Here is a 19,123-nt window from a genome sequence, read left to right as displayed (position 1 = left end):
GTCTTGTGTGAGATGGCGAGTTCTCCTCCAGGGTGATGGGGCGATCCTTTCTCTGGATCTTGTAGCCATCGGGGATGGCAGTGGCGATGTTGGGGCCGGAGGTGGCGTTGGTCCAGGTTTCCGTGAAGAAGGCGACATCGGGCGAGAGGGTGTCGATAAGGTCCCAGATCTCTACGGCGTGTCGGTGTAGGGAGGGTACATTGAGGAGGATGCATGTCCGGATTTTGGCAGGGCGCACGTCTGGTGGGCTTTCGATGGTGGGAGGTGCGTTGTCGATGGTGAAGGAACTTCGGCAGAGCCTCATTAACTCATCAGAGGACTTCAAGACAAAGCTAACTAATTTGTGTTTTTTTTATACTTTGTGTTGTATGGAATCAAACTACTCTGCTGTGAATGTTATAAATGATACAGTATCTTTTAAGCTTCAGAGTCTTTCACTATACCTCACCTTTTAGAGTCAATATGTGAACAGGAGAACAAATAGAACCGCTGTGGGCGCCAGGACGGCGTAGTTGGCCTTGCTGGCCATGGTGCTGGCCGCTCCGTTGAACATTGCGTTGGCATTGCATAGATCTGTGCTGCAGCAGGTGATGGTGACTCCTTGGCCAAGCAAAATTAAACTAGTTGCTGCACATGTCGCAGCGCAATGCTTAGTAATATGGGTTCCCACTGTAAAGCAAGAGAAAATATGGTGAAATGATGCAGCGGTCAGATGAGCAGAATCATGTGTTGTACCCTTTCCTATTACATTGATTGAGTTCAGTCAGGTAAGTAGTGTGGTGTTTTAGGCTACTTTAAATCAGTCACAGTCAGATGAATACATATTAACAGTGTCAGCGCTGTCCACCAAGGGCCCACCGGCTTCGGTTCATTCTACACATGCATTCATCGTGTATTGATTGTGGTTTCACATCTTGTCCCATACTCACTGGAACCACATTCTGTGTAGAAAGAGAGAACTTAAAGGCATATTGGGACAGTAGAGTGGAATTGTTCCCAGGCTCCCTCATAAAGTAATTGTTACATAAGTGCCTTAGACACAAATAATTCATAATTGTTTACATTATACTAGGATAATATCTGCTCTGAACAGTGAGACTACTGCACGCGTTAGCTGTGCCCTCAGTGAAGTCTTTCATCTTCGCACTAGGAACAGATGGTGACAGAAGAAAGGTCCGCCCCTCCGTTGTGTTTGCAATTAATAGATAGCTAATGTAAGAGCGTGCTCAATGAAAACACTGTGCCACCAAAGCAGTGTTACTCTGTATAGGAAAATGAAATTTTCCATATACTCACATAATCAAAATTACAATACAGAGCACAGCACCAAGGTAATTTCAAACTGACTCTGTTGTCAGTTATATTTAATGATACACCAAGGAAAAACAAAATGGACAGAGTAAAGTAGTCCAGAGTATGAATACAAATTTGAATAAGTTCTTGACTCGTTGACACGTAGTTGGAGCATAGGTGCAGACAGCTGACAAGTGTTTTGTCGTGTAGACGACTTTTTCAAGGCTCGTAGTGTAACTAATACGTTTGTAATTGTAGAAATCAAGAAAGATGCAAAATCCCCTTGATGTATTGGGGAGTAAAGACAGCCCAAGCTCAGAAATTATCCTGGGTGCAACGTATTGCTAATTGTGATAAACGAGACTATAATCATAGGAATACATTAAACAAGCATTAAAAATGCAATAGGTCTCGCCTTTCATTAAGTTAAAGCCATTTGCTTTGCAATACAATACCATTAGCAAAGCAAATGGCTTTAACTTAATCAAAGGCGAGACCTATTGCATTTTCAATGCTTGTTCTATACATGCCGGCTAGCGCTTGGTTGCCTATTATTAGGATGGAGCGCTGTGCAACTAACAACCCACGTCTAGGCAGCAGGGGAAACCGAGGGAAGTCGTCTTTTGTGCTCAATTTGTTTAAAAAACCCAAATAAGTGTGAGGGGCCACATTGTATCTCAAGAGCCCACCACTGCTGCTGCTGAATGCTAGGGTTGCCGGATACCCAGGCTGCCTGCCTAGTCTATTTCCACCACTTACCTCTCTTCCAACACCCTACGTGGGGGCATATTTACAACGAGGCGATAAAAAATTATCGCCGCTTTAGTGGCTGTTTTCGGCTGAAAAGCGGCGATAATTTTATCGCTATATTAGCAAGGTCATGCTAACGCGTGAAACCTTGCTTTAGCGTGGGATGTCTAACGCCCAGCTTTGCATCTCTAATGAGATGCAAAGTGGGCGTTCCTGACCTGCCATGATAGGAGAAATGTCGCTAAGCGACATTTCTCCTATCATCAAGCCCCACGCTATGAAGCATAGCGTCAGGAAAAGTAGCGATAACACCTGTTATCGCTACTTTCCTTACGCCTGCTTCAGGACTGACTTAGCCATGATATCCTATGGAAGGTGGATATCATGGCTAAGTTTGTGAGTCCTTATCAACTAGCTAACGTGAGATCATCGCTGGGTTTCCAGCGATAATCTCACGGTAGCCAGTTAGCGCTAGGATTTTTATCGCCGATGAGATAAGCGTTGCTAATAGCACGCTATCTCAGCGATAAAAATCGGCACTAGCCGGCGATAATTAGCCGAGCGCTAAGTGCGCTCAGCGATAATTATCGCCGGTTGTTGTTGATATGCCCCTTCATCTCTCCATGGCTCCATCTGGAAGGTTCTAACTGTGTCACATTTATTCTTTGTGTTTTTTTCCTCTCTTCGTCTTGCTCTGGGTCAAAGTTTGATATGAAAAATAAGTGCCTTGGCCCAACTGGCACTAATTTTTCTGCTGCCCTCTCCAATGGGCAAATTCCCACTGGCTTGTCCAGGCTTATTTTAAAGACATACGAAAAGCAGTAGGTCTCAATGTGCCTGCTCTTTCCTCTTATGACTGCCGCCGACTGACTGCCTGTACAAGCCCAGACATTTTATTGTGTGGACAGGCAGGGCTTTAAGTGGGCCTGGTCCTGCCAGTGCTCAAAAAGCAGGTGCGGAGACGGGTCCCTATAAAGCTCTCCATTTCTGACCTTACTCTCAGGATGAAAAAAAAATATCAACTCTGCATCAGCACCATCCTTCGCTGCCTTTGATGTAACTTCAGAGAGCCTCGCTTTAGTTCTTGCACAGTCCCATTTCAGAACTGAAGCATTTTCAATATTATATACAACAAAGCCATAGTTGTTGCTTATTTATCTTATGCAAATAATAACTAATGACAAAGCCAATAGTGCTGGCTTGTAGGTGTAATGTTACGTGGTGTATTATATATGTGGATGCAATGACAGAAGCAGCAACATTTTACTCGGGCGGCACACTATGCAAAGCACATGTTTTTAGCTTAGACGATTTTAAGCCATGCCCTTAATTACATCGACCAAGCCCCTTTGAGAGACCCCTACATCCCCTCGCCGCCCCCCCCCCCTCCCCCCAGTTTTTTCACCCCACATTAGCCCCTGGGCACAGGCGAACTTTAGTGGTGATGTCATCCGCATGGCACTTGGATCAAATTATGCGGCAGTAACACATTAACGGTTTATGTAAATTTGGATCTGTTTGAGGTAGAAAAAACCTTGTTTGTTGAAATCTGTGAATTATGATGATAATGGATTATGTGACGTGCTGCAAATCAATAATTATGTGGAAAACGTCCTGGCCAAAGAATAGCATAATTCGAGTGGCCCTGCTTTTAGGTATCTGAGTAATTTCAGGGTTTGCGAGAGCACAATTGAGAGCTCTGGAGCTGAAGCTGAAGGCAGTGTGAGTTTTCTCTATGCCTGTCAGTGGGTCATAAGAAGGACCACTGGATTTATGTGATTCTGTGGCCGGTGCCATTTTTTGCATAATTATGTATTTGCTGGATTTACCGCACAAACCATCTTCTACTGCATAATCTGCATATGTAACACTATCCAAAAATGTGCCAAATCATGTCACATAAGTTGACCTTTATTGCAGCGTTGTTTGATGCTCCCTTGCCGCATAATTCCACTGGGCCTGGTCATAAATTGTTGAAACAACACATGATAACCCAATCCTCAGCCGCTTCAGATGTCTGGTCACGTATGGGCCAATTGTATTGCGTGGCCTTTTGAGTACCCCTTCAGAGCATATGGCTCCGCAGAAAACTGAAGTGGAAATGAGGATGTAAAATACACCAATTTAGCTATTTTTTTTTTTCACAATCATTTCTGGGAGGGACTCCCTTGGCCCTCTTTTTAGACAATACGTGCTTGCTCGCTATGGTTCAATTTAAGCTACATACAAGCACTGTGTGTGTTAAGTATTTGAAGAAGAGTGGCCTGTGCCAGTGGGGGACTGGGCAGTGCCACTCCCTGCACTTGTTATTTTTTTATTTTTTTTTATTTTGTTTTTACGTATTAAGCAGTATACTAGCAATGCCCAGGAAGCAGAAATCTGGATACGTCGGGGGGTGGGGGGCGGAGGGGGGGGGGGGGGTCACAGGAATTAATGTAATTGTGATGTTGCTCCCAGATGCAGACATCGGACAGCAGCTGTTGCTCAAAGATGCTGAAACCTGACAGTAGCGATTGCCCACACATTCAGAAATATGACTCTATGAAGTTTCGTAGAAATGCCTACATGGAACTGTTCGATTGCGAGGGGTTACGGGAGTTGAACTGCACTAACACCCGTAGTTACTGCGGATTCGCACATGGTGCCAGTGTCCGTCAAATAATCCCCAATTTCCAGCACTCTATAGTCTCCAAACATTTCACGACAGACATAGGGGCGTTCTATTTGGGATTCCTTTCACGCTATACTGAACTCCATACAATTACGTGAATATATTTTTGGCAAAATAGAGAACAATCCCCGATGATAAAAGAAAAAAAAACCTTTATGGGCCTATTGTGTAGCATTAATTAATCAAAATCATAAATCCTTGACCCCCCCAAAAACTCTGATTTATAATACTTTAAAACAAATTCCTATCTGTCTAGAAGAAAACATTCCCTGTGTGTGTACCTAGTTCTTTTCGGAGATAAAAAAAAAAAAGATTTGGATTCTCTGAAGCCAGCTCAGTTGCCATGGCTTTGGGGGCGCATGCGCGATGGCTAACATCGTAGGAATATGAGTGTCACAAAATGTTTAATATAAAAATACAGCTGGGCGCGAGCTCCAAGGTCTTTGGAAATCTGCAGGCTGGATGAAAGGAAGCGCCTTGTAGGGGGCATGCTGGCATCCGAGCCAAGCGCAACTGACCCATGTTTCGCACGGCCTGCTGCGAACAACCAGGCGCTAGTTTTAATCTGCAGTCATGTTTTTTAATCTCTCTGCACAGAAGCGTTCTCTCCAAATAGCCCTTCCAAAAACTCCTAAAACAAGCATTATTTAAGAAGAACGTTGGATGTGGAATGTCTCGGCGCAAGCTTTCTCCAGTAAGACCAGCTCGCGCCGGAGCGTCAGTGTGTCTTGGTTTCGCCTGTCAGATTCCATCTGACAGCGGTGAGTTTTTGGATACCGAGGCGATAGCCTCATTACTCCACATTCATTTTGAGTTTTTTAGTCGCTGTTTCGGTTGTCTTATTGATGTGTGACGCTTTGTCACAGTTGAGGTTGGATCACAAGGTCAGCGCTGTGAAAGGCCGCAGGTTGCGGTCAATATGGTTTGCGGAAGTATCAGCAAGTTTAGTCGCAGAGTCTTGTATTCGTCTGCCAAATGTCTTCTGGCGGTGATGAGCTTTTGATGGCTGCCGCGGCGTTTGCCTTCTGACAGTGATGAGTTTTGGATACCTGCCGGGGCGATTTGCCCTCAGGCAGTGATGGGTTTTTGGATGCTGTGTTGCTGTTTCAGTTTCACAAGTTTAGCGCTTCGATGGGCCTCGGGTAGCGGTCAAATGGGTTTGTAGAAATGTCTGCAAGTTTCCTGATCAGTGGGTTGTCTTTTTGATCCAGTCCTTTGTAGAATGTCCTGTTGAGTTTGCGGAGATGGTCGTCCAACATCTCAACGCCTAGGTCTCTGTGGAGGTCTGCTGTTCTTGTGAAGAGTGGAGCACCTGCTGCAATCCGTAAGGCCCTGCTCTGTAGTCTCTGCAGGTCTTTCCGAAGCTGCGGGCGGCAGCCACTCCAAACTGGTGCAGCGTACGTCATGGTTGGCCGAATTATTGCAGTGATTACTCGCACCTTGCTCTGCAAGGGCATCGACTTGGTCTTCAGGAGTGGGTATAGTGCAGACAGTTTTGTTGCTGCTTTGGGGATCTCTTATATTTATAGGGCCATGTGTTTAAACACATGGCCCCATAAAGATAAGAAAGTGCTTCACCGAGTCCAGATCGCAAGCCAAAGGGAGGCAACCAAAACACCTCATTTCCAATGGCAGGCCACCGTTTAACATAAACGGTGACACCAGCCAATGGGAATGAGGGGCAAGGCTTAAAGACCTCTTCTGAAAATCCTCTCCTACAAAATCTCTCGTGGAGGCGAAGTAGGGCTCTGCCCTGCAACGCACTCGAGACCTAAAAAGTCCGGTGTTCATAATGGATGCGGAGCAGCCCGTGTGCATGGCGCTCCCTTCTTACTTCTGCCCCGCATCCATTATGAACACTGGACTTTTTTAACGTATTCCTAGGATTATAGTCTCGTTTATCACAACGAGTAATACGGTCCCAAGTTTACATAAGTGTCACTCTCACACTTGAGAGACAACGTCAGAACTTGGAATGTCTTTCATTTTGTCTGTAATTCTAGAATGTCTTTGGAATTCATCCTCTGGTCACCAAAATATCATTTGCTAATTTGTTTACTCATCCTGCCATTAATCCATTTAGTGTTTGGTTCAGTTTTCCCTTATAGTGATGTTATAGTATAAAAAGCACTACAAGGTAATGTTATCTTGGAAAAGGTCGCTTTGCCATTGCCCATAGGGGGTGACCCGCAGGCTGAACCCCCCACATCGGTGTTAGGCTGAGCAACTTTTAAACTTTGGAGTTCCCTTGGCCACCACCTTCTCAAGTAAAGTCATAAGAGAATGAAATGAAGCCTTCGGACACTCCAGGGTCGCCAGTGCCCTTGAATGAGACTGGACAAACAGCAGCGCCCCGACCACGCTGAAATGGTCATGGCACGTCTTTTATGTGATCTAAGCACCCGCGTTGTACAATTAAGACATGCAGGGTTACGTTTTGCATCCACGATCAATCTTGATTACCTTATTGATCAAAGAGATTTCTTCCGTTTTTTCCGAAATTGAAACTGAACGAAATTTGCCAAAGTAAGAGATAAAGAAATGCATTCTGTGTTATTTTGTCTTTTATAAATCTGGAACAGACCACATGGTGCTGATTGTCCAAAACCACCTGTATTGTGGATTTAATGCAACGTGTCCTTTCTCCTTCCGATTACATAAAATGAAGTGACATCGCATGGCCTCACACATGTAACATACGATCGTGATGACATCTCACGAAGTGCTGAGAGTGACTGATATTAAGACTAGACAGGTAGGAATGAATGCAAGACCTAAATAAGCTTGTAAAAAATAGAGCACATGTATATATACTTTGATGCTCTACGTAGCTGCCAAGTTTTTCGTTTGCTTACGTGTGACATTTTTCATGTGTTCAGTGCACATTTGCGTGACATTTTGTTGATTAAGCGTGACTCTGAGTGACACCATTACAACAAACAAATGATGGACGGAATGCTGACCCTTGCTCTCCATGCCACTGGAATCAAGCTATCCTGGCTGAAGAGGGGTGAAACCCCGAAACCGGTCTTTGGATGCTTGTTTTCAGTCCAGGGAGGACCTGGCTTGGCAGTTCGGGCTGGACTGTTCCCACGAGGCACAGGGTCAAGACTGATTTGCATATGGCTGGGTTCAAACTGGAACGGCATGGTGAGCAAAAAAACGATGGATTTAGGCCCAGATCTCTGTACTGGGGTAAATGTATGACATTGTTCTGCATTCTGTCCATCAGATGTTGTTTTTGCATTTGTCACCCCGAGTGGGAAGGGTATGCCCAGACGTGGGTCCCTTGCTCTCCATGCCACTGGAATCAAGCTATCCTGGCTGAAGAGGGGTGAAACCCCGAAACCGGTCCTAGGATGCTTGTTTCCAGTCCAGGGAGGACCTGGCTTGGCAGTTCGGGCTGGACTGTTCCCACGAGGCACAGGGTCAAGACTGATTTGCATATGGCTGGGTTCAAACTGGAACGGCATGGTGAGCAAAAAAACGATGGATTTAGGCCCAGATCTCTGTACTGGGGTGAATGTATGACATTGTTCTGCATTCTGTCCATCAGTTGTTGTTTTTGCATTTGTCACCCCGAGTGGAAAGGGTATGCCCAGACGTGGGTCCCTAGCTCTCCATGCCACTGGAATCAAGCTATCCTGGCTGAAGAGGGGTGAAACCCCGAAACCGGTCCTAGGATGCTTGTTTCCAGTCCAGGGAGGACCTGGCTTGGCAGTTCGGGCTGGACTGTTCCCACGAGGCACAGGGTCAAGACTGATTTGCATATGGCTGGGTTCAAACTGGAACGGCATGGTGAGCAAAAAAACGATGGATTTAGGCCCAGATCTCTGTACTGGGGTGAATGTATGACATTGTTCTGCATTCTGTCCATCAGTTGTTGTTTTTGCATTTGTCACCCCGAGTGGGAAGGGTATGCCCAGACGTGGGTCCCTTGCTCTCCATGCCACTGGAATCAAGCTATCCTGGTTGAAGAGGGGTGAAACCCCGAAACCGGTCCTAGGATGCTTGTTTCCAGTCCAGGGAGGACCTGGCTTGGCAGTTCGGGCTGGACTGTTCCCACGAGGCACAGGGTCAAGACTGATTTGCATATGGCTGGGTTCAAACTGGAACGGCATGGTGAGCAAAAAAACGATGGATTTAGGCCCAGATCTCTGTACTGGGGTGAATGTATGACATTGTTCGGCATTCTGTCCATCAGTTGTTGTTTTTGCATTTGTCACCCCGAGTGGGAAGGGTATGCCCAGACGTGGGTCCCTTGCTCTCCATGCCACTGGAATCAAGCTATCCTGGCTGAAGAGGGGTGAAACCCCGAAACCGGTCCTAGGATGCTTGTTTCCAGTCCAGGGAGGACCTGGCTTGGCAGTTCGGGCTGGACTGTTCCCACGAGGCACAGGGTCAAGACTTAATTGCAAATGGCTGGGTTCAAACTGGAACGGCATGGTGAGCAAAAAAACAATGGATTTAGGCCCAGATCTCTGTACTGGGGTGAATGTATGACATTGTTCTGCATTCTGTCCATCAGTTGTTGTTTTTGCATTTGTCACCCCGAGTGGGAAGGTTATGCCCAGACGTGGGTCCCTTGCTCTCCATGCCACTGGAATCAAGCTATCCTGGCTGAAGAGGGGTGAAACCCCGAAACCGGTCCTAGGATGCTTGTTTCCAGTCCAGGGAGGACCTGGCTTGGCAGTTCGGGCTGGACTGTTCCCACGAGGCACAGGGTCAAGACTGATTTGCATATGGCTGGGTTCAAACTGGAACGGCATGGTCAGCAAAAAAACGATGGATTTAGGCCCAGATCTCTGTACTGGGGTGAATGTATGACATTGTTCTGCATTCTGTCCATCAGTTGTTGTTTTTGCATTTGTCACCCCGAGTGGGAAGGGTATGCCCAGACGTGGGTCCCTTGCTCTCCATGCCACTGGAATCAAGCTATCCTGGCTGAAGAGGGGTGAAACCCCAAAACCGGTCCTAGGATGCTTGTTTCCAGTCCAGGGAGGACCTGGCTTGGCAGTTTGGGCTGGACTGTTCCCACGAGGCACAGGGTCAAGACTGATTTGCATATGGCTGGGTTCAAACTGGAACGGCATGGTGAGCAAAAAAACGATGGATTTAGGCCCAGATCTCTGTACTGGGGTGAATGTATGACATTGTTCTGCATTCTGTCCATCAGTTGTTGTTTTTGCATTTGTCACCCCGAGTAGGAAGGGTATGCCCAGACGTGGGTCCCTTGCTCTCCATGCCACTGGAATCAAGCTATCCTGGCTGAAGAGGGGTGAAACCCCGAAACCGGTTCTAGGATGCTTGTTTCCAGTCCAGGGAGGACCTGGCTTGGCAGTTCGGGCTGGACTGTTCCCACGAGGCACAGGGTCAAGACTGATTTGCATATGGCTGGGTTCAAACTGGAACGGCATGGTGAGCAAAAAAACGATGGATTTAGGCCCAGATCTCTGTACTGGGGTGAATGTATGACATTGCTCTGCATTCTGTCCATCAGTTGTTGTTTTTGCATCTGAGTAACACCATATCACAAATTGAAGAAAGCAATCACGTCCATGTAATGAGATCCGTTTCAGAAATGTTTGCTTTTAGCTCAATGTAGACATGATCTTAGAGCTGTAGAAGCCCTATTGAAACCCTCATTCCAGGATACAAACTTACATCCTGAAGCCATTAAAGTCTTAATACTAGCACTGTAGTGTGAAGCCCTGTATCTTGGGTACCGTCCAAAGAAGGAAAGACACGCGTTATGTGCTACACTAAGGCAGGCCACGCCGCAGCACGTCTACCTTTCATGAGTTAAATATGGTTCTCTTTAGATTTTACTCTGACATTTGAAACCTCAACCCAACATAAGCTAGAATGTTCACTGGTATGCAGGGGTGTCACAGCAGCCAAGCTTGGCCGGAAGTAAGTAATCAATCAGTTGAGAGATGAGACATTGGAACACTGACTAACATATGCAAAGGGTGCCATGTGTGCCAACAAAATGTTACTTGTTTGAGAATCCTAAAAGAGGAGTGGAGTTCACTGATTATAATCCACCCATTTCTGTTTCTCTGGGCACTGTACCACAGCCAGACGAGGTGCGCTGTCAAAAGATGGGGCTGAAATTGGGCACTTAATATTCCCAAAGGCAGTGCGCGGGCAGAGCCCATGGACAAGTGCTACTGTATTCTAGTTCTCTGGGGGTCCGACTACTCAGAATCTCCTACAGAGATGCAGCCCCCCCCCCTCTCTGCGGTCTATATGTACCCAAGCTGCAGAGGGTCTCTCCATCATAGCCCTCAAACTTCTAGAAATGATCAATGTGTCCTTTGCAGTCCCTCCAAACGAAGGTTGGATGGTCAACGTGGGTCTTCTGTCCCCTCGCCTATGGTGAAGAGCAGCGGTGCCGCAAGCGTACCATGGTCCCTAATGCAAGCAAGGTAGACGTAGAAGGGTGTAATTCTGGACCAGGGGCTCAGTATTTATTCATCCTGAATGTTAGTTTTCACAGAATCGAAAACACATTTGAAGTACCTCCCACCCCAAAACAATTATAAATGCTGTACCACTAGTATTGTATGTGCTTGTCATTGGCATCATCGTAGTGCGTTTGCAGATGTTTGCAATTTTTGTAAATGATCCAGTGGTAATGAGAAGTTAAAACATGTTATATATTTAAGGTGCGGCCCTATCCTCAAAGCTGAGCGCTTTTGGACTATGTCGATGGTCACTCCTGTGATATGCCATTAGGCTGCCTTCAAAGTCATCAGATAGTTGTTATGTTCGACCGCTCTTTCCAAGTTCTGTCACATTTCTGGCTAGGGAGCAGCTCGTACCCGTCAGTGTACCAATCATTTGCAACTACAAATGAGCACATCACTGGGCAGAGGGTGGTAACTGTGTGAAGAGGAAACTAGAAGCCTCGGCAAGGGAAAGTGAAGTTTAAATGTATATCAAGAAGCTATGCCCAACTCCAGTGACTTTTTGAGTTCATCAAGAGCCCGTCTTGTAAATATTTTACAAACATTTTACCTCCAAACTCTAATTTTCAGGCAGGGAACAAAAAACTAACTCACAGAGCCTCCGGTATCTTTTTCTCTTGGCCCACTCCCACTGGTCCTGGAGGGAACCAGCCTTTACCACGCAGCCAGAACTACGCTGTGCCTTATCAATGCAGGCACTACAACAAATGCGTCATTACCACGCATTCCTATACCATGCAAGTCCTTAAAACGACTTACCTTAGCGAACGCTTTGTTGGACTGGTTTTGGATTTTAAGTCCAAAACCTTCCCTACTGTTGCACAGACTGGAGTTGGAATAGTAAAATATACTATTCCAAAGTCCAGCGCTTCTGTAAGGCAAGTCATTGTACCGACTTGCCTGGTAAAGGAACGCGTGGTAATGACACTTTCGTTGTATTGCCCGCGTTGTAAAAACATGCATGGTTCTGTTGTACAACTGGTCCTGGGGCTTAGAATGTCTGAGAATCAGCCACAGTCAGTGCTCAGAATAGGTGCTGCATAGGTAGGTGATTTGTAAAGCTGCACACCTGGGGCCTCATTTACAAGCTCATTGCACCGCAGGTGCATCACTTGTTTAGTTACCAGAGTGACTTTTCATGGCCTTGTAAATATGGGCCCATTTCACACATTACTCTGCGTGAAAGGGGGGCTCCATGGGTGTTGCTGTGGGTGTTCCCACGCAAAATTCATGCAACTTGACTCATTCCCAGATTTACAAAGTGTCGTAAACTAGGAAATGCATCAGAATCCTAGGCCTCCCAGGGGACGCATAGGTATCTGCGCAACAATGATAAACACTTTTAATTCTCCTAGTTTTTTGCTCTTTCTATGTGTGCTGCATTTTGCAGCACACATAGAAGGAGTAAATTACCTTTAATGATTGTTTTATGTACAGGAAGGTTTCCCTTCCTGCACATAAACAATCAAACCCTGCAACACAGACACTCTTGCACCATGTCGGAAGAGTGCCTGCGTTGGCACATGGCTGCTGTTTGTGAGCCGGCACAGGGGAGGACAGGAATGCGCCGTATCTTAGATACGGCGTATTCCTGCTCTTTTCTTTTGATACATGCAGCGCAGCAGGAAGACTTGCTGTGCCGCCATGCCTCAAAATATAGTAAATAAAGCCCTTGGGGTGGATTAAGTCTGCTACCCAATCAGTGAGTAAGAGACTCTGAGGAGGCAGCTCAGCCTTGCAGTTCAGGCGATAGCAAAACACTGCCACTGCAGTCCAGTAGTTGGCTCTCTGAGCGTTATGACACCAGAAGACAGCAATGAGCAGCCATGTATTACTTCCAAGTCACTGCAGGAGCTGGGCACTGCAGCAAATACTAACTGATTGTTGGCAGAGAGCTTGTAATAAGCGTGACAATCTCGGGCCTCGCGGAGATGAGAGAAAAAAGAGGGAATGCATAATTCGGACCCCAGATGTGTGGCACTTGGCAGGGCTGGTTCTAAAACTAGCTTATCATCGTGACTAACTAATCCGACTAAATGTAAGCACACCTACATTACGTACATACATGTCACTGCACATAAACTAGTATGCTGACTCCCTTGTCTTACGACAAGCATGAAATCAATAGACCTCTCAATTTGGTGGCCGTGATGTGGCACATCATACGTGCTGGCCCAGATAACATCCCGTTTTGGGATTAATGAATCTTCCTGCAGTACACTTTCTGTCCCTGGTTGCTGTGCTTAAGAAGACCCATGGGCTAACTCAGTGCATTTAAAGTAAAGACTTATTGAAAGGATGTAAAATCACAGAAAAGTACTCCTGTTTATTGCGTCCCATCAAGGCAGCTCCCAGGCAGCAACTGCCAAAGCAGCACATTCCATGTTCCACGCAGGGAACAGTGCCAAGAGAGCATTCTATGAGAGAGAGCGTACAATGTTCAATAAAGATCCCAACACACCTCCCTTCCTACACAATAAAAGAAAAAGAAAAGAAGAGGAGAGAAATAGATAACAGAACGATAAGATAAATATAAGGAGCAAGAATTAAACAACTGAAAAAAAACATAGTATCGTCAATGCATAACAAAGTCTTGAAACATAGCCGGAGTAGATCTCACCCTGGAAGGAAACCTTTTGAAAGAAAAACAGTCAGAATACACATTCCTATTGGAAGGAAATACATTAGAAGAAGAGCAACTTGGAAGAACGGGAGTTACAGCGGGATCAAAATGAACACCATCAAAATGAACACCCATCTTCCCACCAACACACACAATTTTAGATTGAGGAACAACAGAAATGGCACACTTGTTTAAGATCTTCCCATTCTCCAACACCACACAGTCTCTTACTTCTTTCACCTTAGAACCTGAGAACCGAGAAGTCCCCTTGCTTCTTGATTCTTACCCAATCTCCAACACACACAGGAGAAACTCTTTCAGAAACAGTGGTGTACTTTGATTGAACTGCTGTTCTCACATCCGCTACCTTGCCAAGTCTAGCTTGATCGACATCTTTCCTGGACATCCAATACTTGTTCAACTTAGAACCGGCAACTCTCCCCTAAGCAGAGTGAAAGGAGACATCTCTGTGCTAATATGAGGAGTATTTCTGATTGCCCACAACATGTCTGCAATGGCCATTTGCCAGTGTAAACCAAAGCCAATTGCAATTGATCTTTAATGACGCTATGAAAGCGTTTGACCAATCTGTTGCTGCGAGGATGATAAAGTGAGGTTAAAACATTTTTGATGCCATGCTCTTTAAGGAAATTTTGCATTTCCAAAGACACCAACTGGGTCCTGTTATCAGTCACTAGTTCCTCAGGAAACCCCTCCCGGAGAAATACTTCTTTGAGAAAATTAATGACAGACAAAGAATTCACACACTCTACAAACTTGATTTCCGGCCACTTGTACATATAGTCCACTAAGACCAGAGCATACAAAGGAGAACCTCCAGAAATCCCAAAAGGACCAGCAACATTGAAAGCTAATTTGCACCAGGGTAAATCCTTGACAACAACTTGATCAACAGGAGAGAGATGAGTTACTTGAGTCTTATCTCTCAGCACACATGCACAACAGTCCCTGACATAATGCTCAATGGATCTGTCCACCCTGGGTCACCAAAAGTCCTCTCGTATTCTGCATTTCATAGCACAAACACCAAAGTGACCTTCGTGAGCGAAATCTAAAACTTTTTTTTGCGTAAAATTCCACCCACCATGGATAACTCATCGCAAACCCTTTTGAAAGGAATTAACTCAGGAGACAAATCCTTGTTGACAGGTCAGCCATGAACCAAGAAGTCAACAACCATTTCGATTTTGCTTTCCTCTGATAGAGCTTGCAACCATTCGCACTCAGAAAGTGCACCTTTCACAATGTCAACAACAGCTCCAACAGCTCACAAGATGTCAAGATCCTCCTCAGAAGATTCGCTGATGTCTTTGACAAGGGGTAAACAAGATAGACAATCAGCAATGTTGTTTTTGACACCAGCAAAATACTCTAAGCGATAATTGAATTCCTGTAGTCTGTATTGCCATTTAGCAATCCGTGGAGTGGCACGACACGCCACCTTTGGTGGTGAAGAGATCAACCAAAGGTTTGTGATCAGTCCTGAGGATGAATTTGTTTCCCCACAGGAAATTCCGAAAGTACTGGACACTCCACCATAAGGCTAACACCTCTTTCTCAATGGTAGAGTAAGAACTCTCAGCACCATGAAGAGTCCTGGAAGCAAACGCAATGATCTCCTCACAACCATCTCTTTTCTTTTGCATAAGAACAGCGCGCAATCCTATATTGCTAGCATCAGTAGAAACAATACATTTGTCATTGATGCTAAACAATTTCAAAGGGAGTGCCTGCACAATTTCCTTTTTGAGAAGATCAAATTGGTCAACACACTTGTCGCACCACACAAACTTAACATTTTTCTTAAGTAATTCACGCAAACAGGAGGTCTTATTACAAAATTCTCCACAAATTTGGCATAGTATTCCACAAGACCCAGGAAAGAACGAAGTTGGTCTTTATTCGTGGATGAAGGTGCATTTTGAATGGCATCTAACGTTTTAATTTTGGGTTCAATTCCTTTGCAGGAAATGTGGTGACCCAAATAATCCACACCCTCCAGAACAAATGTGCACTTGTCCTTCCTTAAGGTTAACCCATGAAGTTTCACAGTAACCAGTACATGTTTAACTCTTCTGTCGTGCTCTACTTCAGTTTGCGCACACACAAGAATATCATCTTGGAAAAACACGATTCCCGCTGTGTTTTTGAATAAATTCCCCATGAGGCGCTGAAACACAGCGTAAGCCAGTGCCAGACCGAAAGGCATTTGTTTGTAACGGAAAGCTTCTTCCGGTGTTACGAAAGAGGTGAGATGTCTGGAGTCCTTGCTTAACTCAAACTGGTAGTAAGCTGAGGAAATATCAAATGACGAAAAATACTTGGCTCCATCTAACGTCGCTAACATTTCATTTATATTGGGCAAAGGTTGGCGGTCGATCCAAATATTAGCATTCAGATAGCGCAAGTCTACACGCATCCTAAGAGACTTGTAAGCCTTGCGTGCAAGAACTATGGGGGCCAACCATTCGGATCCTTCAATGGCTTCAATCACATCCATGGTGCATAAATGTGTTGTTCATGCTTCAATTCCACACGCAAACTCAGGGGTACCTTACGCACCTTTTGTGCAGCAGCCTTTGCACCACTTTTTAGGATGGTGTGGTGCTGAAAACCCTTTAGCTTCCCAAGTTTGTTACAAAAAACTTCAGGATACTTCTGAATCCACTCATCACCTGATAAATGTCCCACCACCATCGCATCAGGCAGATTGGAAGATGAGGAAGAAGTGTAGAATTTGCGTGCTTCACGCCTAGACAAAACCATGTCAGGATGATTAGGATCAAGAATGATACCTAGTTCCCCTTGCTCCTCCCATTCCAACACAGTTGCACCATCCTCTACAATGTATTCAGTTCCTGTAGCAAGATCCCCACAGAAATCCAAATTTGCTTCAAATTTACCAAGAACTTCCACTCTTTTGCTCCCACTGGCAACAAATCTAATCTTAGACTGGTGCAACTGAATGTCTTCTAACCCCCCAAAATCCTTAGCATTGATAAGAGTAAATGGGGAACCGGAGTCAGCCAAGAAATTCCCATTTTTCCCATTCACACAGATAACGCATGTGGGGGATTATCTTTTACGCAAACCACCCATGGACGCAATTTCAACAACACCCTCAGATTGAAAAGATGTAGAAGACAACATTAACAGCATATTGTCGTTTTCTTCACTAGAGTCAATAAATTCTTCTTCAATGGACTTGACGGCTTGTGTGTTTCCCTTGTTGGACCCCATGGCTTTACAGAGACATGCTAGATTACCTTTTTTCCCACATTTGAAACAAATCTGTTTCAAAGCAAAACAGAACTTCGCATTTCCTAGTTGATTTTTGCTCCCACAACGAAAACAAAAGAGTTGTACTTTTTCAGTTTTGATCTTAGGCGAAGGTAGAGAAGGAGAATTCTGCCTCGTATTTTCAATGGGAACTTTGGTAGACTTAACATTATGCTTTGATGACAACAGCTTAACTTCAGTGAGTTGAGAAGTGTTGCACATTTCCTTCATGCAAAATTGAGAATGTTGAATGCTTTTCGCAAGAGTGATAGTCATCTCGCAGTCGGGGTCGACTGTTGACAAAAGTTTCCATGAATCTTCTTGTTGCATGTGCTCTCGATTAGTTGATCACGTATGATTTCATCCCTAGATTTTCTGTAGCTACAGGTGATAGATAGGGTTCTGAGTGCAGAGACAAAATCGTCGATGGATTCACCAGGAACCTGGGCACGTTGTAAAAATTTGTGACGCTCAAGTACAACATTCTTTTTGGGTTTGAACCTTTTGTCTAAAGTTTTGATCAGTGATACATAGTCATCAATGAGTAGGGAATCACCGTCGTCACCGCCACTCATGTGAGTGCTGATGACCTCAAGAGTCAACGTTTTCAAAATGCTTCTACCTTCTGCACCAAAATTATACATAAGAAGTGCTTTCTTCTTTTTTGTAGTAAATGTATCACCATCGATGGCTTCCAGATAACTCTCAAATGTATCCTTCCATTGTTGCCATATAATGGGAGAAGAACCAGGAGATTGTAAGAAGGGTGGTGCAGCTAACACGTGATCCATGATAAAACAGAGTGTGAGTGAGTTGCTGCCCACACAATTGTAATAAATGCAGTAATAAGATGAATTCACGTAAACACAGTAAAGTTCTTATGATGCACACTGTGAGTGCATCACAGAAGTAGCTGAGTGCTAATCAAGGAAAGATAGAAGAAACAATGAAAAAATAAGCTGTGCACATCAGCGATTACTTTATAAGATGTGCGCATGAACAATAAATGTTGCACAGCTGTGCGCATCAGCGGTGAAAACAACATTGGTGTTGTTATGGCAATGCACAATCGAGGGATTGGAATAATCCAAAATCACCGCACGCAACGTGAGGATGTTGCATGCGGGGATGACAGGCAGGTGAGGCAGGATCAGAAGGCACACAGCACGTCTTCAACAGAGACGACGTCATGGGGCAGAGCGCGAGAAGCAACAGACTATTGCTTTAATCGCGCATGCACAATAAATAGCAAAAAGTACCTAAAATGGCCAGAAAACAGCCAAGATTGACATCGGAGCCTCAGGAAAGCAGCAGAGCCACAACAGGAGTCCACACGGATGGCGAGACTGGGAGGAGACGCCGTGGAGTAGGAGAACGCCACACAAGAAGAATGGAGCTCCAGGGGTCGGCTGGCAAGAAGCAGGTTCACTCAGGAGAAAGAGGCCGAAGACAGGACAACTTTTCGCCAATGAAAGGAAGTACAATCACAGAAAAGGTAAGTACTCCTGTTTATTGTGTCCCATCAAGGCAGCTCCCAGGCTGCAACTGCCGAAGCAACACATTCCATGTTCCACGCAGGGAACAGTGCCACGGGAGCATTCTATGAGAGAGAGCATGCAATGTACAATACAGATCCCAACACATATCCATATAGTCTGGCAGAGAAGTGATTACCAACACTGATTGTCCGCACATCTAATGAACCCCTGGACGTAAAACATTGTGAGGTTGTTCCTATGGCAACTCAGCTCAGGTTTTCTATACAGGGTATAAAGTGTTTTACCTGTAATAGGTACCTCAATGTATTCATGTAATCCTCCTGTTTTCTCAGAAATTCAAGTAGCCAAGTATAATAACATTTATAAACAACATGGCATGGTTATCTTTTTGAAAAACCTGACATTTTATGTGTAAAAAGCACCATACAACTGACCGCTCTTAGCCTTTCGCTGAAAGTAAATAGCTCCTAAACTGCCGTCATGCGCACCCTGTTGCTGCTCAGAAGCTTAGGGT

General features: G+C 45.1%; 1 long non-coding RNA gene across 1 annotated transcript in view; it reads left to right on the top strand.

The window, feature by feature from the left end:
- LOC146830569 (uncharacterized) overlaps positions 1 to 19,123 on the top strand; it is a 424,622-nt gene that overhangs the window by 246,234 nt on the left and 159,265 nt on the right. The gene's annotated exons all lie outside the window — the stretch shown is intronic.

This window comes from Triturus cristatus, chromosome 5_1, assembly GCF_964204655.1.
Source record: "Triturus cristatus chromosome 5_1, aTriCri1.1, whole genome shotgun sequence".
NCBI lineage: Eukaryota > Metazoa > Chordata > Amphibia > Caudata > Salamandridae > Triturus > Triturus cristatus.
This window is presented reverse-complemented; position numbering and strand designations above follow the sequence as displayed.